Raw genomic sequence first — 22,573 nt, forward strand, 5'->3', positions numbered from 1 at the left:
TATTTTCAATTCCATTCTTCATCCATTAGGAATCCAGGTCTTTGAATGACCAGTTCTTTAAAATACCTATATTGCTTATATTATTTTTTGAATCTCAGTAAAATAAATATGAATTTTTGTCTGAGTCTCATCTTTACCTACATTCATGTGAAATGTATGCAGTCTCAAGCAAGGAAACTGACTATTTTACTCTTTTCTGTTATTTAATCTAATCAATAAATCTTTTCTCTTCAGCAATATGTTCTCACCTTTTAGTGTTGATTTTTTCTTTTTTCTTTTTTCTTTTTTTTCTGTTTTTTCTCACCTTTTATATTGCTCCAGTGAACATGATGTATTTCCTGTACTTTTATAGAAATACATTTAAAGTTTTGAACATGGAGACAAGCCCCCTCCATTATTTCTTTAAAGTAAACCTTTTGAGACTCTTTTAGATATAAAAATTAAAAAGTTCAATGCTCAGGTTTATACATGAATACTCTAATGGTTCAGTCAATTAGACATAACAACTACAATACCACAATAAGTCTTAAAGGCACCAAAATATTATTGTTCATGAATTAGAAAATGACTAGTCAAAACAAAGGTTATATTATATTTGAAAGCTAAAAAATGAAAATTACACTCAGATTTACTGTCAATATCCTATTTCCAAGAATACATTTTTCAGCAATCCGGGAAACAAAAAAATAAGGGTTTGTCACAGAATGAAAGATGTAAAAACAGACTGTATTTGCTTCAGATGATAAGTATATGCAAATCATTTTATTTTTTTCAAAGATAATATAAAATTTCATAAGAGGATTTGTGATCAGAAATGATAGGTAAGCAAAGTAACTGGAAATCTGTATATGGAAATTTTGCTTTCAATAGAGGATGACAAGTTTCACTAAATGAACCTATAGAAGATGATTTTGTATCTGCAACACACATCCAGTATTTTACACTGTAGACATATTCTGATTCTCTTCCCTCAGTTCCTGTTCAATATTCTTCTACTTTCACGTTGGAGATTCATTGTTCCAAGTTCTCTTTGTCAAAAATATTTTTATATATCCTTTAAATGTAAAGGAGTGTTTGGTTTGGGACCCTATTTACGCTTGGTATTTGTTTACCTTTAATGTTTGCCATTTATCATCCCAGGCTCTCCTTTTGACCATATCAGCTAAGAAATCTGTAATTATTCTGACTATGTATCTTTTTTATATAATCAGTCTTTTCTGATGAGAGCTTTAAGCATCCTTTCCTTGATCTCTAATGATCCTCTAATGGATTATAATGTGGTGGTGGGTTGTTCTGTTCTGGTATTCTCCGTTTGGTGTTCTAAAGGCTTCTCTTCTCTGAATGAGCTTATCTCTTTGGATGTTTGACATTTTCTCTGCTAGAATTCTGTAATATGTTTCCCATCCACTTTGTTTCCTGCTCTTCTCCTTCTTGATACCTGTTTCCCCAAGTTTGATCTTCTAACTGTCTTGAACTTCCAGCAAGATCGTTTCTTATTTCTTGGTTTGGTTCTAAATGATTATCTCCTCTTTCCTATTAGACCTATTCTGTCTTTGAGACCTGAGATTATTTTCTATGTCATCTATTCGCTGTGGAGACCTGAGATTATCTTCTATGTCATCTATTCGTTGTGGAGACTTTCTACTTTCTTTTTGATTTCCCTGTTTTCTCATTGCTCATATTTTAGGGCTTCTCTCTTTATTAAAACTTTGTTTTATGTTTTGTGTGGACTTTCTTTACATCTTTTCTTTGGGTAAGAGTGTTAGGGGACTTTTTTTAGCTGTGTCTTCTTTCATATCTTTTAACTAGGCATCGTTTTTTCCCTTATACTCCTTTGACTTCTCAGAAATTATTTATCTTTCTGTTTGTAGACTCCATGAATTATTTTGCTAATCTTTGGTTGGTCTCATCTTGTTCACAAATTTCCTTGTAGATGTTTTGTATCTTTTCGTTAATCACATTTTTCAGCAGTATTTGAAATATAATTTGGAAAGTATCTTCTAGGTCCTTGATTGCCTGTTGTAAGGCCTGCTTATTTAATGTGTGAATTATATTATCTTGACATCCATTTTTTAAATTTCTGATTGGTTCTGTCCACTTGAAGGATGTCTTGGCTTTCATTTGGGAGATCTATGATCTTAAAAGGTGACTATCTATGTTCTTGTTGATTTGCCAGGTCTTGGTTTGGTCTTCTATTTTCCTTTGTTTTCTGGAATTAGGTTTTTATAGACAGCAGTTGTGGTGAGATGTTGTCATGTTAATAAATACTTGTGGTTCTTGCTGGGAAGGTGGTTCAGTGGTAGAGCGCTTGCCTTGCATGCCTGAGGCCCTAGGTTTGATTCCTCAGCACCACATAAGCAAAAAGAAAAAAGCCGGAAGTGGTACAGCGCTAGCCTTGAGCTGAAGCGCTGAGGGACAACACCCAGGCCCAGAGTTCATGCCCCTGGACGGGACCCAAAAAAAAAAATAAATGTGGTTCCAATGACAGTTTGAACTGTCCAGTGGTAAGGTGAATTATGTCTGTGTTTGGATGTGGCTGTCACTGTTCCTGCTTTTTTCCCATGTGGCCCTTTTATTTCCACACTGCATCTCTGCTTTTGAACATGTTGCCTAACACAGTCACAGTAGTCACATGAATGGCTGGGTAATTTTCATAAATAGTTGTTTTCTTGTGAAGACAGTATAAAAAACTTCTTTTGAATTGCATATCTATATATAATTATAGCTGGCTTGGCTTGGTTTGATCCACTAGAAGTAGACTTTGTATAGGACTCTAAATCTCTGTTTCATTAGATAGAGCTAGGGTAATTTTCTGTTGTTATTCTGCCATTGTTTTTCCACTTCCTCAGGTTCAGTTTTTATTGTGGAGTTTTTCACCTAATTTAGGGTATGTGATGGTTGTACCAGGTTATTTTCTTTTTTCTGCTTGTGTTACTATAAAATAGTGATTTCAGGCTTGTATGAAGAGACAGTAATAATATGAAATGTATGTTATTACATCGGCAGACGTTTTAACCTACTTGCTACAATTAAATTAATTTTAAGCAAAGCTAATGAAAATAATTACTTCTTTACTCTTCAGAGGATGAATATAGTACTCTTGGATATCTTGTAGGAAAAAGACTTTAAACTCATTACAACTGATGCCTTACATTGAAATTACAGGCTAAACTTTCTCCTTCAGCAGGCAAAAGCTTCATTTCTTTCATTTCTTTATTATAATATCATAACACCTGCATGTTGATTTGTTTTCCTCTGCTATTTTCAATTCTATTCTTCATCCATTAGGTATGTAGGGCTTTGAATCACCAATTTCTTAAAATACCTATGTAGCTTATATTGTGATTTAACTCTCAGTAATATAAATATGAATTTATCTCTGAGTCTCATCTTGAGCTATATTAATATGAAATTTATGCAGTCTCAAGCAAGAAATGTGACTATTTTACTCTTTTCTATTTTTTAATAAATAAATCTTTTCTCTTTTGGAATATGTTCGCATCTTTTATATTTCTCCAGTGAACATCATTACTTTTATAAAAATAAATATAAAGTTTAGACATGAAGACAACCCCCTCTCCATTATCAGTTTAAAGTAAATCTTTGGGGACTCTTTTATATATAAAATTTTAAAAGTTCAATGCTCAGGTTTATGCATGAATAATCTAATGCTTCAGTCAATTAGGCAAAAGAACTACCATACCACATTAACTCTCAATTTACTTAAAGCCACCAAAATAGTGTGCATGAACATCACTCATTTTTCCAAAGTGACTGGTCAAAACATAATTTATATTATATTGGAAAGATAAAAAATCAAAATTACACCCAGACTTGCTGTCAGTAAAAAAAAAGAAATGTATTAAATGTTAATTAAAGATGAACTTATTTCAGGTTCTAGGAAAAAAGGAAAAGCTGAGATAATAGAAGTACAATGTATTTCATAATATCAGAATAACTGTAATAATCCACTTACAGAAATGGTCTATCTAGATGGCTTTTCAAGGTTGACTGTGAAAAATGTTCATTTCCAAGTCACCACCATAAAGCAGATCACATCCCTGGGGGCAAACTTTTGGAAGGAAGGTTCCCCTTCCTTCCTTCTCTTTTGATAAATCAAACCATAATATTTCTACAGTTGTGACCAGTCTGGAACACATTTTCCCAAGAATATTCTGTAGTGTAAAGAGGACCAACTATCAAAACAAAGGTGAAAATTCTTTTCTACTACAGAATGACTTATCTGGCTTATATTTTTTGTTATTTTCATTACTTCAAACACATGGATTATTTATATTGGGATTAGACAAGTGTCAAAGTATTAATGGAATAAACATTCAGTTTACTTTCATATATCCAATATAATACAATTAACCCCTTATGGAAAATTAACTCCAACTGTAGAAACAATGTCAGGAATATAAAATAAGCCTCAATACATATAATCTGGCACATATAAACCAGCATCTACTCAGAAATTCAGTCGCTCTATAAATATTTATTTGGTACAAAATAATAAATATTTTATTAATGAATATGACTTTTGTCATCTGAAATACTCCTCGTGACAATAATTGTGTATAATTGTATAGATGTCACCTACACAGGAATTTAACATGCATTTAGAAATCAATTTTCCACAATTTAAGCTAGATGAGAGGAGTAATATCCTCATGTATTGTGTGGTGTGAATTTTACCACAGTGCTGAACCCTTCCACCTAATACCAAGAGTCATGTGCAATAATTTATTTCATGTTAAGATGAGTGCTAAGTGTAGAATACAATTTGAATTATTACATTAATTCACAGAAAAGAAACAATAATGATATGTTATTTGTTTAGATTCTAATGCTATTCAATTTTACAATTCATGAAATATATTATTAAAATTAGTTTCACTTTCTTCTTTTCTATAGCTGGCTATTTAAACATTACATATTACATATTAAACATTCAATATTAAGAAATAAAAAATGAGTAACTTATTATTAAAATGATATATTATTAAATTGTGATTTAAATTATAGTGTTAACAAATTGTGTTGAAAACAACATTTAATAGAATTAAGGGTAATATTTTTTAAACTCAGCGGCTTGTTATTTGTTTCCTAATTGTGTCATTTGTTATTACTGGCCCAAGTCATCTCTTCACCTCGGTTAGTTTTCTATTTCATCTCTACTGGTTTGCTGATTGTGCATTTTGTTTTCCCTTTTTAATGGCTGACATGAGGCTGAAAATCTGTATGCTAGGTTATTACTTCTTATGTAAAAGTAAAATTACTGATCTCCACAGCTGTTGCCCCCACTCATATCTCCTGTATTGCTGCTCACATATATTTTATTTTATTTTTTATTTAAATTGTATTGTCAAGATAAAGTACGGGGAGGGGGGTTAGTTACATAAGTAAGGTAATGAATTCATTTCTTTTATAACTTGTTACCCCTTCTCCAATGTTTCTCCCTCCAACCCAATGCCGCCCCCCCAAGATTATTTCCAACATTTTGTTTTGTGAGTATCACAGTTGTTTAGGTTACCCATTTGTCCTTTGTCTCACCATTTTGTTTTTTCTATTTCCTTTCCCAAGTTCAGATCAACATAATTACAATACATAGGGCATCAAAATCCAATACAGTGACTTCAGGCGATAAACCATAGGTGGGGAAAACACAAATAAAACAAAAATAAAAACAAATCCCATAGTACATTAAGAACAACAACAAAGAACATGTATTGGAGTTTATTTCACTTGGAATCACCTTATAGTGTCATATGTACATAGCTTTGAGCTAATCTGTTCATCTACTATGGTTATCCTTGATGTACACAATAATGCTCCCCTATTACCCAGTAATCTCACTTCTGGGCATTTAACAACGTGACCACAAACAAGGCTACACTAAAGCTACCAGCACAATTATGTTTCTTACAGTAGTATTTACCCTAGCTAAGATATGGAATCAACTCAGATGCCCCTCAGTAGCTGAATGGATCAAGAAAATGACACACACACACACACACAACAGAGAGATATACATACATGCACTACTATGCTTCCAGGGCTGGGGAAGTGGCTCAGTGGTAGAGCACTTGCCTTGCATTCCTGTGTCCCTGGATTCGATTCCTCTGCACCACATAAGCAAAAAGAAAAAAAGCCGGAAGTGGCGCTGTGGCTCAAGTGGTAGAGTGCTAACCTTGAGCTGAAGAGCTGAGGGAAAGTGCCCAGGCCCAGAGTTCAGGCCCCACGACTGGACACACACACACACACACACACACACACACACACACACACACACACACACACACACACATACACACACAAAATCCTATATTTCCATCAGAAAGAAAGCTACCATCTCATTTTTGAGGAAATGGAAGATCTTGGAAATAAATCATATTAAGTGAAGTAAGCCAGACTTAAAGAAACATAGGTCCCATGGTTTCTTTTATTTGTAATAATTAGTTTACATCAAGGATAATCTCATGTAGTTTAATTTGACATTTTGTTCTATGTTGAGCATGCAACATTATTGCTATATTGTTTGTTATTATTTCTACAAATAGGCAGGAATATTTAAAGAATTACGTTCATCTTATCCATTACTGAAGGAAGAACAAATAAAAGAGCAACCCCTACTCGGAAAAACAACTCGTACTAATTTAGCTTCATTCCTATGTAAGGCCAGTGTTGTCCCCTGTATCCTCATGTTGTACATTACGACTCTATACCGGTTCAACCAGTATATCTACTATCTTCTACATTGTGACCTAAGTGCCACAGTAATTCCACTTTATTTTACTTTTTAAAAAATTTCTCTCTTAATGTTTGAGGTTGGTTTGTGTGTGTGTGTGTGTGTGTGTGTGTGTGTGTGTGTGTGTGTGTGTGTGTGTGTTACAAAGATCAGAGTACATTATTTTTCTTCATTTAGAATTCATCCTTCAGGTCATTGTAAGTTGTGGCTTATGGCATAAGCATCTTGCTATTTTAAGAATGAAACAGAGAAAGATATTTGTGCATGTATCACGGTTGCTTTATTAGTCTGTAGTTGAACACTGAACTTTGATTTATATATTGGCTGTTGTTGTGAATGATGTGAATAACAATGAACTACAGATATATTTGAGTTACCCAGAGAGAAATAATCACATGATTGGTGGGGCAGATGATATTTTAATTTTGGAGTTCTATAGAAAACTGCATATTACTTTCTGCAAGGAGAACACTAATCTGTATTTTGAAGAAGAGTGTAGAAAATCTCCTTTTCTCCACACTCTCACCAACATTATTACCTTTGTTAAAAGGTAATAAAGTGCCGGTTTTTGCTATGTGCAGTACCCCAGACTGGCCTTAGACTTATCCAACCTCCTAAATGCTTAGAATTAAAATCTTTTGCCACCACACCTGATTCCTTTGATCTTTTTGATAAAAGTTATAGTAGTTATGAAGTAGTATCATAGTAATTTTGAATTACATTTCTCTAATGACTTCTGCTCACAAAACATTAAGCCAGCATAGGAGTTGTATTAAACAACTTTGTAAACTTACTGGCGATTTTTCAGGGCTTTAAGAAGAATATGTCTATTCAGATCTTTTGTCCATTTTTAATCTAGTTTCTTGTTAATCTCATCTTTAATCTCTCTATACAAAATCAATAATTAATTCAAAGTAGTAGAAAGGAAAAATATTAAGCAACTCCTATCATTTTCAATTATCAATAGCATGATATTTCTTAATCATTTTCTGTTGACGCTTGAGACTATATAACTCAATTTAGTCAGACTTTTTCCAAGGCTGTATGTGTTTTATTTATTTGACATTGATTGTTCTTTCCAAAGCCTGTGTGTCTAATTTCCCTTGGTTTCTTTCAGTCTCAATTAGTTGAGGTGTCAAATGAAGAATAAATGGAAGGAAGCAAACAAAAAAATAATATAGTTCATCTCATCTGATGATACCTCTACAAGAATGAGGAAAGAGTTGATCCAAGGACCTATGATAGGACATCAAAAAGAGAATTCATTTTTCTAGGTCTTTCTTAACTTTGTGATGTAATTTAAATAATGTAAAACACAATTTACTACTAAGATACTTTTATGTTTTATCAGTTTTGCACATTTTCATATGGACTTCACCTCAGTCTACAACATTCCTTCATCATTCTGTCCCTGATATTTTTACACACACAAGACATAAGATAACCAGTTTGATTTACAGCATGAGAAGTTATCCACCTGGCTTCCTTGGAAGCAGAGCATGGTCAATAGATAACATTACTTCTGATTGCTCACTACATGTAATGGTTTCTGTAATACTTATCGCATTCTTTTTAGTATTTTAAAAACTTCTGGCTAAACTCAAACTCATTCATAGACGTTTGTGTTAAGTATTTCACAAGTTTTATTTCCCTTAATTCTTAAGATAACATTTTCTATAAAGCTAATGTTATTACCATTTTAGTGTTTGGAAAAATTGTAATTAAAGGCAGTAAGTGCATGGCTCAAACACACACTTTGAGCAAAGAAATGAGTCAAAGTTTCCAAAAGTCTTTCAGCAATACACAAAAGGTAGGTAAAATCTCTCCATTCTCTTACACTCTCAATTCAATATTCATATTTCCAAGAAATAATAGCATAGCAATTATTGCTCATGGTGATAGTTTTCTGTTACATTTGGTCTTCAACACAGATTGTGTTGGTGACATTGGGTTATCATGCACAGAGCTGAGCTTATAAGAGAAAAATTTCTTCAGTCCCATAGTTCCTGTTTCCTTTTTAAAAAGTACTAAAACTTTTAAATATTTTCACTTATTGTGTTAAGAATCCAAAAAAACGAAAAAAAATTGCATATAATCACTCCAAAACGCTTTAAAAATTAATGATAAAACAGGACCCCGTGAAGTAAACTTTCTTCTACTTTTAAAATTATTCTAAAAGACTTGCGCTGGTTGGTCACATCTGTAAACCTAACTATTCGCCATATCAACACTGAAGCTAGAGATCTGTGGATAACAGTTGGAAACCAATGAGGAAAAAATAAATTCATAGGATTATTTTTCAAAAATTTCAATGAATTAGCAACAGGCCAGGAATGGAGATGTAGCTCATATAATAGCTCACCAATCTAGAGAGGAAAGGCCTAGCAAGACTTTGAAGCCCTGATTTCAAACTCTGAGCACACCAACATACATGCAATTGGATGAGAACACACGCTCTTGCACACACACACACACACACACGCATTCAAAATACCTTCATATTAGTGTTTTGCATTAATTTCTTTGTTAACAATATTATATGAGTAAAATAAAGGAAATAAACTCTTCCATCTCAGAACATGTTATATGTTTTCTATTGTAAAATTCTGTACACAGGGGTCACATTTCCATGAGCAAGGTAATGAGTACATTTCCTAACATGCGTTGTTACCTCCTCCTTTATGTTCCCCTACCATCCCTTCCCTCCCACCTCTACAAGCACACTCCCCTCCCTAAGTACACTTCCCCTGCCTAAATTGTAAAGTTCATTTTTCATCATAGTGTCTTGTGCATCTCATTGTTATAATGGGTCAACCTGTATCCCTATTTAAGCATCTTGTTTTTTTTCCTTTCCCTCCCCAAATTAGAGGAACGTATATACAAGATGTGGGCGCACTAACTTCAAATACAGTGTAAACGGGTTATAGCATGGGGGAGGAACATATAAAGAAACAAAAAAAAACACATCACCTGTTATAAGTACGTTAGAATCAATAACAAGCAAGAGAAAAACACACGTGTGTTCCTATCTTGGGTTTGATTTGCCTAATCTGGTCATATGTGCAAAGCTTTTAACCTTTTCTGCTTATCTCAGACATAAAATAGTTATTAAAAATTAAGGAAAACATAAGGCCTATGTTTCTCTGGATCTGGCTTACATCACTTAATATTTTTTTCCAAGTCTTTCCATTTTCTAACAAATTGGGCGATGCCATTCTTTCTGATGGAGAAATAGAATTCCATTGATATAAATACCACATTTTCTTGATCCATTCATCTACTGAGGGGCATCTGGGTTGGTTTCAGATCTTAGCGATGGTAAATAATGCTGCAGTAAACATAGTTGTGCTGGTAGCTTTAGTGTGGTCTTATTTGTGATCATCTGGGTAAATGTACAAAAGTGGGATTCCTGGGTCATAGGGGAGCTCTATGTGGAGTCTTTTGAGGAACCTCCATAGTACTTTCCAAAGGGTTGAATAAGTTTACACTCCCACCAAGAAGGCAGTACAGTTCTCTTGTGGCTACATCCCCTCCAGCATCTGTTGTTGTAAAAGTATGGAATGGTTCAGGAATTTGCCTGTCATCCTTTCTCAGGGGCCATTCTAATCTTCTCTGTATTGTTCCAATGTTAGAGTACTTGATGCTGAATTGAGCATAGAACATTTTTTATATATAAAGTGTAATTTATTTTCTTAAACTAGACACTTCAACAAAAAGTAAGCTCAAAAGAATTGCCATGAAATTTTAGAACCATGTACTTCTTACATAAGCACACATTTAAGAATAAAGACTGACATGTCAAAAACAAAGTAATTCCAGATATTTGTTGTTCAAGAGATGTGTAAGAGGAGGAATTCAATTATTTTATACAAGGCACCTGTCATAATGAACACTGAAGCAAGTGTTAAGGTTTTTTTTAAGTTTTAATGTTTTAAACATATTTAATTTTGGGAATTTGCTTATATATGCCAAAACTAGGACTGTTTGGCAGAACATAAATTTTTTTTGGGGTGGGAGTCTGCGAGTGGGGCCTGAACTCTGGGACTGGGCGCTGTCCCTCAGCTCTTCAGCTCAAAGCTACTGCTCTACCACTTGAACCAACGTGCCAGTTCCAACTTTTTTCTTTTTGCTTATGTGGTGCTAAGGAATCGAACCCAGGGCTTCATGCATGCAAGGCAAGCACTCTACCACGAAGCCACCTACCCAGCCCCAGGTCATAAAACTTTTTGATAAAGTATTTAAGATTTATGGTAGCAGACATATGCTACTAAGTATGTACATTTCAGAGTTTATAGAAATTTTACTAATGAGAAGTTGCAAAGTCTTTGTGTAAAGGAGCAAAATAAAGAGTTAAGACTTTTAACTACATAGTTTCTATTAAAAATATAGGGCTTCCTTTTTTTAGATGTTAGTGAGGAACAAATAATGATATAAGCCATATACAAATGATGAGATGAGCCATAAATAGTAATCTTAATGGGTAACTTTAAAGACTGCTCATAGCCTTTAAAACTCTTGTTGAACATCATAATCTTAGGCAGTTTTAAATGTACAGGAATATGAGAAAATAGTAAAATCTAATACGTAGTACCCTTCAAATACTGAAAACACTGGTAATTGTTTTGTTTTTCATTTTATTAATCATTAATATTTAATTATTGGTTTTTCTTATTTGTAGCATTGTTTTCCTTGTTGTAATATAATACAACTTTTTGTAAGTCATCATTATGAAGTACTTGGAGAAGGTTACTGGGATGGCCAAACCATTTTTTATAGGTGCATGTGAATTTATGAAGAGGAAAATTAAGAACAAAATATTTATTTAAAAAGTTATGAAGTAGAGTCTGAATCAGGAATGTTGATAAATGTCCACACCTAAAATCTTACCCAGAGGCTGAAGCAGTGATTTTAAAGAGTTGAGGCCACAAAAGTGAGAGACTGTGTTTAGTTTTGTTTTATATTTTGATTTTGCTCGTAATGGGGCTTGAACTCTGGGTCCTAGGTGCTGTCCCTCAGCTCAAGGCTAGTGCTACCACTTGAGCCACAACACCACTTCCATCTTTTTCTGCTTATGTGGTGCTGAGAAATCAAATCTAGGGCCTCATGCATGCAAGGCAAGCACTCTAACACTGAGCCACCTTCCAAGCACCTGACAGAATGTTTTTTAAAAAATCAATTATCCAACATTTGCTTTCTGCTTTGGGTTATGTTATTAAATATATGAATACCTTTTTATATCATTGTGAATTGTCATACTTTTCAAAGTCATGAAATAGCTCAGAGTTTGCTTCCATGAAGATTGTTTTTACATTTAAAATTTCTCCTGAGACATTTTTATTTTTAACAAAATAACTTTATATTTCATTTTGATGGGTTATCATACATCAAATACCTTCAAATATATATGTAGAGTCTAAAGACAGCAGTATGAATATTCTCATACTGCTCTTGTTTATCTGTTATGCACTTTCAGTATTGTGATATTTCTCTTTCTCTTTCACTCTCCCATTTCCTCTCTTTCTCTTTCATGCTCCATGTCTGCTGCTCTTCTATGGTGAAAACTTTAAAAACTTGAAAAAGGAAATCAAAACAGAACTTAGAAAATGGGAAAAACTCCCATGCTCCTGGATTGGAAAGATTAACATCGTGAAAATGGCAATACTTCCCAAGGCTATCTACAAATTTAATGCAATACCTATCAAAATTCCAACCTCATTCTTCAAGGAAATAGAAGAGGCAATCCAAAAATTCATATGGAATAATAAAAGACCCCGAATAACAAAAACGCTCCTCAATAGAAAGAACACTGCTGGAGGAATATCAATACCAAATTTCAAACTCTACTATAAAGCCATAGTAATCAAAATAGCTTGGTACTGGCACAAGAACAGACTTCAGGACAAATGGCATAGAATTGAAAACCCAGAAATGAACCTAAAGACCTATAGTCATCTAATCTTTGATAAGGGAGCTAAAAAAATAGAATGGAAGAAAGACAGCCTCTTCAGTAAATGGTGCTGTCAAAATTGCTTAACTACTTGTAGAAAACTAAAGCTAGATCCTTATATATCACCCTGCACCAGAATCAACTCCAAATGGATCAAAGACCACGGAGTCAAAGCAGACACTCTGAAAACATTACAGGATGGAATAGGAGAAACCCTAGGTCTCCTTGGCTCTGGCTGAAATTTTCTGAATAGAGACCCGGAAACACAACAAATCAAAGAAAGGTTGGACAAATGGGATTGCATGAAGTTGCAGAGCTTCTGCATGGCAAAGGACATAGCTAGCAAGATCAATAGAAAGCCCACAGATTGGGAGAAGATCTTCACTAGCCATAAAACGGACAAGGGTCTCATATCTAAAATATACTTGGAACTCAAAAAATTAAATCCCCCAACAATAAATCCTCAAAGAAACAACTGCCAAATAAATAAGTAGGCTAATGACTTAAAGAGAAACTTCTCTGAAGAAGAAAGAAGGATGGCCAATAGACACATGAAAAAATGCTCAACCTCCCTAGCCATAAAAAAATGCAAATCAAAACAACATTGTCATACCACCTCACCCTAATATGTCCCTCCCCTACAGTATAACCCCTGCTTTCACTATATTTGATGTCGGTATAATTTGTGGAGGGGAAGTGGAAAAACAAGTCGTTTAAATAAGGATACAGGTGGACCTGTTGCAACAATGAGAAGTACAAGTTGTCATGTCAAAATCGAACTTTACAACTTGGGGGGGGGGGGAGGAGGGGTGGGAGGAAAGATGGGAAGAGATAGGAAGGGTAAACAAAGGAGGAGGCTACAATGCTTGATAAGAAATGTACTCACCGTCTTGCCCATGTAATTATAAACCCTCTGTACAGTATTTTCACAATAAAAAAAAAAAAAAGAATTTCTGCTGGTCTACTATTAATTCCTTCAGAATCCACTGGTTTTGTGGGAACATGATAGCGACCATCAGTTACCCTTGCATTCTTTAAGAGTTATAACAGTGACGTGATGTTATTCATTTCTATTCTAAATGGCAAAACAACAGATCTAGGAATTCCTTTTCACTTTTACTACTGTTATAAATTTTATCTCATAGGAATCATTGAAACGGATAGGATACTTTTAACCTCTGACCTAAAAGTTCGTTTTCTTTTTTCTTTTACAAACGACCTTTTTCTTTTATTATAAGTAAATACATGTAATGAAAACAACGCTTTCCTGTGGAAAGTAGACCTAATATATTCAGGGATGAAAAACAAGGTAATGGGGGAAGTGATTACAAAGGATGCCCATCATAGAGCACGGAACCTCAGAGCAGTTTATCATGTACACTTTGTGAGAATGACAATGTGCTGGGAACTATAGATTAAATCATTGAACAACTGATATAAATATATACACATATATTTGTATATGTATATTTATTTTTAAATGCATATATGTGTGTATATGCCCTTATATATGTATACATGCATGTTACTATACACAAAAATACATACATACACACATGTACACATGCACACATGGAGAAAGACACATAGTTACAGACAACACAAGTTTCACTACTTGTTGAATATGCCTTAGACATAATGTTTGGAATCAAATATGTTGAAGATGTATTTGTCTCTAAAAATTCTTTTACCACTCCTATCTCTTTTTTTAAAGTAATTTATTAATTTATATGATAGTCCTATTCTTACGGCACACTGGAGACAGGTAACTTGCCAAATACATGAAGCAGTTTGTTATGTACTCAATACAAGCTCCACTCCAGTGTAGACCTTGAACTCTGGGCTTAGGCGCTGTCCCTCAGCTCTTCATCTCAAGGCTAGTGCTCTACCACTGGAGCCACAGCACCACTTCCAGCTTTTTCTTTTTATGTGGTGCTGAAGAATTGAACCCAGGCCTCATGCATGCAAAGCAAGAACTCTACCACTGAGCCATCTTCCCAGCATCTCCTCTTATCTCTTCAAATGGGTAGGTTTTGACACATTCGACTTTCAAAATGCAGTACAAGTGATAGCAAGTCAATCGGAAATCTCAGTAAGTAAACGTCATATGGCGTCTCCTTGCTCCCCAGGGAATGCTAGTTCTTGTAGACACTCTCAAAAACCAAAGTAGCAGGAAAATACCCTGGTACAGAATAAAGTTATAAGGCTTTAAATGGCATTCTTCCTTGAGTTCTTTTCCAACAGCCAGCATCAATTCTTAAGCAGATGAGTGAGTCCTCAGAAGAATGGAGCTCAGGTCAACATTTAACAAACTCATGTGAAAAGTCCTATGTGAGAAATGCTGACTGAGGTCTTGCTGATTTCATGGTCAAGAAAATAAGACAAAAGGAAAGTATTTTAATGTATTAAAATTTGAGAATAATTTGTAACCTGTCAATAAATGTGTAGAACACAATTATACCAAAATGACAAAAAATGATGTGCATGTGAATTACGTGCTCTTGGACTTGGCGAGTGATCTTAGGTGTGTCTACACAAGTAGAATCAGCACAAATCAATCAGCATTTCTTCATTTAAGATACAAGGAAAGGATACAGGTTGACCAATTGCAACAATGAGATGTACAAGACACTCTATCGGGGGAGGGGTTTGGAGGGAAGAGTTGGGAGGCGTGAAGGGAAGGGATGGTAGGGGAAAAACCAAGGAGGGAGTAAAAATGCTCAATAAGAAATGTACTCATTACCTTACATATGTAACTGTAAACACTCTGCACAGGACATTTACAATAAAAATATGTATTAAAAACATACAAGGAAAACTTCTGTACTTATCGGAAGTTGTATTTGTCACTCAATATCAGTAAGGTATCAGTTTTATGATCACAGGCATATTAAAATTCTGGATGCTCAAATTCTCTACATAAGCACAGTCTATTATTTACATTAGAATCTGCCCACATCCTAGTGCAGTGTAATTGCAATGAAAATTTTTACTACATTCTATGTTTGTAATAGAAATAAAATCATATGCACTATCAACTGATGCAAATTTTTTCAGATAATTTTTTAGTGTGAAAATACTGTAAACAGAGGATGCAATTACATGGGCAAGGAAATGAGTATATTTCTTACCAAGCATTTTTGCCACCTCCTTTGTTTCCCCTTCCCATCCCTCCCCTTCTCACCACCCTGGTCCCTCTCCTCTTTAATCCCTGCCCCCCAGCCAAAGTTGTAATGTTCGTTTTTCCATATAAAGTCTTGTACATCTCATTGTTGCAACACGTCCACCTGTATCCATATATAAACAATTTGTTATTCCCTTTCGCCTCCACAAATTATATTAACATAAACTACAGTGAAAGCAGGGGTTATACCTTGGGGAAGGGACATAAAATGCAAGAAACAAATCATCTTATAAATATGTTAGAAACAATAATAAGAAAAAAAAAACATTTGAATCCTTACCTTAGGGTTCATTTCATCAAACATCTACTTATCTGAACGTTTCTGCTGTCTCAGACATATACTAGGGATTGCAAGTAAGGGAAACCATGAGAACTATGTTTCTTTGGGGCTGTCTTGCTTTACTTAATATATTTTTTCCAATTCTTCCCATTTCCTAACAAATGGAGCAATGTCATTCTTTCTGATGGAGGCATAGAATTCCATTGTGTATATATACCACATTTTCTTGATCCATTCATCTACTAAGGGGCATCTGTGTTGGTTCCATATCTTAGCCATGGTAAATAATGCTGCAATAAACATGGTTGTACTGGTAGCTTTAGTAAGGTCTTATTTGTGATCATTTGGGTAAAAGCCCAAAAGTGGGATTGCTGGGTCATTGGACAGCTCTATGTGTCGTCTTTGAGGAACCTCCATACTAATTTCGAAAGTGGTTGAACAAGTTTACACTCCTACCAACAATGCAGTAAGGTTCCCTTCTGTCCACATCCCCTCCAGCATCTTTTGCAATTATATTTCTTGATTTAGCCATTGGAACTGGGGTGAGGTGATATCACAATGTTGTTTTGATTTGTATTTCTCTTATGGCTAGGGAGGTTGAGCATTTCCTCATGTATCTATTGCCCTTCCTTCTTTCCTCTTCAGTGGGCCTTTAGCCCACTTATTTATTGCCCAGTTGTTTCATTGAAAATTTGTTGTTGGGGAATTTAATTTTTTGAGTTCCAGGTATATTTTAGATATGAGACCCTTGATCTTGCTAGCTATGTGTTAGCCATGCAGAAGTTCTGCAATTCCATGCAATCCCATTTTTCCAACCTTTCTTTGATTTGTTGAGTTTCCAGGTCTCTATTAAGAAAATATTGACCTGTGAAAAGGAGACCTAGGGTTTCTCTAATTCCATCCTTTAAAGATTTCAGAGTGTCTGCTTTGACTCCGAGGTATCTGATCAATGTGGAGATGATTCTGGTGCAGGGTGATATATAAGGATCCATCTTTAGTTTTCTACAAATGATTAACCAATTTTTCCAACACTATTTACTGAAGAGGGTGTCTTTCTTCCATTCTAGTTTTTAGCTCCCTTATTGAAGATTACAGTGCTATAGGTCTGTGGGTTCATTTCTGGGTTTTCAATTCTATCCTAGGTATATTTTAGATATGAGACCCTTGTCCATTGTATGGCTAGTGAAGATTTCCCAATGTGTGGGCTTTCTGTTGATCTTGTTAGCTATACCCTTTGCCATGAAGAAGCTCAGCAATTTCATGCAATCCCATTTGTCCAACCTCTCTTTGATTTGTTGTGTTTCTATGTTTCTATTAAGAAATTTTAGGCCTGTACCAAGGAGACCTATGATTTCTGCTATTCCATCCTGTAATGTTTTCAGAATGTCTGCTTTGACTCTGAGGTCTTTGATCCATTTGGAGTTGATTCTGGTACAGGGTGTTATATAAGGATCGAGCTTTAGTTTTCTACAAGTAGTTAACCAGTTTTGCCAGCACCATTTACTGAAGAGGCTGTCTTTCCTCTATTCTAATTTTTTAACTCCCTTATCAAAGATTAGATGGCTTATATGTCTGTAGGTTCCTTTCTGGGTTTTCAGCTCTATTCCATTGGTGCTGAGGTCTGTTCTTGTGCACGTACCAAGCTCTTTTGATTACTATGGATTTATAGTAGAGTTTGAAATTTGGTATTGATATTCCTCCAGCACTGTTCTTTCTGTTAAGGATTGTTTTGCTATTTGGGGCCTTTAATAGTTCCATGTAAATTTTTGGATTGCCTCTTTTTTTCCTTGAAGAATGCCGTGGGAACATTGAAAGGCATCACATTGAATTAGTAGATAGCCTTGGGGATTATTGCCATTATCACGATGTAAATCCTTCCAATCCAGGAACATGAGAGGTTTTTCCACTTTCTAATTTCTGTTTGATTTCCCTTTTCACGTTTTTAAATTTTTCTTTTTTCCACGTTTTTTAAATTTTTCATTATAAAGGTCCTTCACTTCTTTGGTTAAGTTAATTCCTAGGTATTATTGATTGTGGGACTATTACAAATGGAGTTGCTTTCCTGATTTCAGACACACTTTTCTCATTGCTGCCATACAGAAAAGCCATTGATTTTTGAGGGTTAATTTTATACCCCATTACTTTGCCAAAATTTAGAATCAGCTTGAGTCATTTGGGTCTGGAGTCCGTGGGATTCATTAAACACAAGCTAATGTCATCTGCAAAGAGGGAGAGTTTTATTTAATCTTTCCCTGTTTGGATCCCTTTATTGCCTCTTTTCTTATTGCTGTAGCTAGTCATTCTATTACTAAATTGAAGTGGAGAGAGTGGACATCCTTGTCTCGTTCCTGAGTTAAGATGAAATGGCTTTAGTTTTTCACCATTAAGTAAAATTCTGGCTGTTTGTCATATACAGCCTTTATTGTATTGAGGAATGTTCCCTGGATTCCTAATTTTTCCAGAACCCTCATCACAAAGGATTGTTGGATCTTGTCAAATGCTTTTTTCTGCATCTATTGAGATAATCATGTGGTTCTTATCCTTGCTCCTGTTGATGTGATGAATTATGTTAATTGATTTGTGTATATTGAACCAGCTTTGCATCCCTGAAATGAATCTTGTTTGATGGTGGTGTATGAGTTTTTGGATGAATTGTTGAAATTGATTGGCCAGAATTTTGTTGAGAAGTTTTGCATTAATGTTCATCAAAGAAATGGGTCTATAGTTCTCTTACTTTGATGAGTCCCTGCCTTGTATTGGGATGAGGGTTATGATGACTTCATAGAATGAGTTCGGTTATGAACTTTCTATTTCAATTCCATTGAAGAGTTGGAAAAGTATTGGTGTGAGCTCTGCCATGAAGGCCTTATAGAATTCCGCTGTAAAGCTGCTTTTCTGAGATGGGAGGTCTCTTATTACTGTTTCTATTTCAGTGTTTGATATGAGCCAGTTAAGATGGTTTAACTCACCTTGGTTTGTTTCAGCATTTCGATATTGGCTTGGAAAACGTCTATTTCTGCCAGGCACTCTAACTTATTAGCATAATATTTTGAGAAGTATTCTCTTATATTGTTCTGAATCTTGGTTGTTACTGTGGTGATGTTTCCATTCTCATACCTGAGTTTATTTATTTGAGTGTGTTCTCTTCTTTTTCTCATAAGATTTGCTAAGGATCTGTCAATTTTTTTAATTTTTCAAAGTATCAACTCTTTGGTTTTTGGTTCTTACAATTTTTATTTTTGGATTCTAATTCGTTTAATTCTGGTGTAATTTTAATGATTTCTTTCCATCTACTGTATTGTAGCTAGGCGCCAGTGGCTCATGATTGTAACTCTAGCTACTAAAGTGGCTGAGAGCTGAGAATCATGGTTCAAAGCTAGCCTAGGCAGGAAAGTCCATGAGACTCTTACCTCAAATGAGACAAAAGAAAACTGTTAGTTGCTCAAGTGGTAGAGCACTAATCTTGAGCTGAAGAGCTGAGGGGCAGTGTCCAGGTCCAGATTTCAAGTCCCACGACTGACAACAATTAAAAATAAACATTTACAAATAAACAATATTTTGACATAAATGTTAAATATATATTCTAAAAATTTTTAAATCCTCACTGGATATATTAGTTTATATAAATATATAGAAGTGTTTTCTGGTTTTAGTTGTTTTTGAGTCAATTGTGTAAATCAAACATTTCTCATTCAATTCATATGTGTAGTTTTATAAACTTATAGGTCATAGTATAAAATTAGCAGATATGTGATAGACAGTGCTGTTTTAGGTATCTACCTTGGCATTCTAAAATTAAGACTTCTCCCCCAAAATCGATATGCCCTCTAACCTTGTCAGAGCTTTCATCTTATTGGAGCAGAAAAGTATCATCGTTTGGAACAACTGTAACATTTTACATGTATTCCACTTAGTTTAACAACCAAAACAGTCAAGTCATCTGAACCATGCAAGTAATAACAAAATGTCTTCTGACATTTTTATTCTCTTAAGAGATGAAAATCTTTAATTATACATTTATTTTTTTTCTGCCTAAGATCCTATATCTTAGGAAGATCTTTTTGTGTAACCCTGTGTTCCTGATAAAAAAAAACCAGAACAAAGGCAATAATGAAAATAGCCAATGAAAATACTTGAAAGCAGTATTGCCATTTTCACTATATTAAGTCTGCCTATCCAAGAGCATGGGAGGTCTTTCCATTTCCTAGTATCTTGTGTAATTTGTTTCTTTAACTTTTTATAGTTTTATTTATTTTTTTATTGTGAAAATAGTGTAAAGAGGGTTTATAATTACATGGGCAACATAATGAGTACATTTCTTATCAATCATTGTAGACTCCTCCTTTGTTTCCCCTTCCCATCTCTTCCCATGCTCCTCCCGCCCCCCCCAACCCAAACTTCTTCCCCCCACCAAAGTTGTAAAGTTTGTATTCGACATAATGAGTTGTATATCTCATTATTACAATAGATCCACCTGTATCCCTATTTAAATAATTTGTTTTTTTCTCTTCCCCTCCACAAATTATATCAACATCAAATACAGTGAAAGCTGGGGTTACACCATGGGGCAGGAACATACAAAGCAACAAAGAACTAATCTTATAAATGTGTTAGAAACAATCACCTGAAAGAAAAAAATACATTTGAATGCTTATCTTAGGGTTCATTTCTCTAACATCAACTTATCTGACCTTTCTGCTTGACTCAGAATATACTAGTTTTAGCAAATAAGGGAAATCATGGGACCTAAGTTTCTTTGGGCCTGGGTTACTTCACTTAATATAATTTTTCCAAGTCTTTCCATTTCCTAACAAATGGGGCAATGTCATTCTTTCTGATGGAGGCACAGAATTCCATTGTGTATATATACCACATTTTTATAGTTTTCATTAAATAGTTCTTTTACATCTTTGGTTAGGTTAATTCTTAAATATTTTATTTTGGGGGAGGTTATTGTGAATGGGGTAGCTCCCTTTCTGCTTGTACATTGTCAGTGTACAGGAAGGCAACTGATTTTATGGGTTGATTTTGTATCCTGCTACTTTGCTGAAGTGATTTATGATTTCTAAGAGTTTGGGAATGGAGTTTTTGTGATCGTGAAGGTATAGTATTTTGTCATCTGTAAAAAGGGATAGTTTAACTTCTTCTTTTCCTATGCGGATCCCTTTAATGTCTTTTTCTTACCTTATTTACCTGGGTAAGGGTTCCAGGACTATTTTGAAGAGGAGTGGAGACAGTGGGCATCCTTGCCTTGTTCCTGATTTTAAGAGAATTGGTTTTAGCATTTCCCCATTAAGTATAATATTGGCTATTGGTCTGTCATAAATGGCTTTTATTGTTTTAAGAAATGTTCCTTCTATTCTTATTTTCTCCAGAGCTTTTCCATGAATGAATGTTGAATTTTATCAAAGGCCTTTCCAGTATCTGTGGAGATAATCATGTGGTTCTTGACCTTGGCTCTGTTGATGTGTAGGATTACATTTATTGACTTATGTATGTTAAACCATCCCTGCATCTCTGGGATGAAGCCTATCTGATCATAGTGTATGATTTTTTTTTTTTTTTTATGTTTCTGGATTCTGTTAGCTAGAATCCTGTTAAGGATCTTTGCATCTGTGTTCATCAAAGAAATTGGCCTGTAATTCTCTTTTTTGTTTGGGTCTTTGCCTGGTTTGAGGATGAGTGTGATATTGGCTTCGTAGAATGAGTTTGGGATAGCTCCCTCCTTCTCTGTTTCTCTGAAGAGCTTGAGGATTATGGCCATTAGTTCTTCTTTAAAGGTCTTATAGAATTCTGCTGTGAATCCATCTGGTCTTGGGCTTTTTTTGTTGGAAGACTTCTGATTGTTTCTGTATCTCGTTGTAGGATATTGGCTTATTTAATGATTTACTTCTTCTTTGCTTAGTTTGGGCAACTTGTATTTCTCTAAGAATGCATCCATTTCTGCCAGGTTTTCTTACTTTAGAGAGTATAACTTTTGAAAGTAGTCCGATAAGATTGTTTTAGATATTTTGTGTATGTATTGTGAATTTTCCTATGGCATCCCTAATCCTGTTAATATGGGTTTCCTCTCTTCTTTTTAATTAATCTTGCCAACAGTCCATCAATTTTATTTATTTTTTCAAAGAACCAGTTTTTTCTATGGGTAATTCTGGCTATGGTTCTACAATTTTCTAATTCATTAATCTCCAGTCTTAGTTTGGTTATCTGGCTCCTTCTAGTAAATTTAGGTTGCATTTTTTTTCATGTTTTTCTAGCTATTTTAATTGCAACATGAGATAATTTACTTGGTCTGTCTCTATTTTCTTGATGTGGGCACTGAGGGCAATAAATTTTCCCCTCAGGACTGCTTTTGATGTGTCCTACAAGTTTCTTTGTGCGGTGTTTTCATTTTCATTGAGTTGTAGGAAA

At 34.6% G+C, this 22,573-nt stretch overlaps 1 non-coding gene across 1 annotated transcript; it reads right to left on the bottom strand.

Annotated features, from left to right (window-relative positions):
• Window positions 1–10,300: 10,300 nt before the first annotated feature.
• Window positions 10,301–10,403, bottom strand: LOC122101189. Its single transcript, XR_006146329.1, has one exon. It is a non-coding gene; the product is annotated as a U6 spliceosomal RNA (small nuclear RNA).
• Window positions 10,404–22,573: the final 12,170 nt, after the last annotated feature.

This window comes from Dipodomys spectabilis, unplaced genomic scaffold (assembly GCF_019054845.1).
Source record: "Dipodomys spectabilis isolate Male_0828 unplaced genomic scaffold, ASM1905484v1 ptg000638l, whole genome shotgun sequence".
Lineage (NCBI taxonomy): Eukaryota > Metazoa > Chordata > Mammalia > Rodentia > Heteromyidae > Dipodomys > Dipodomys spectabilis.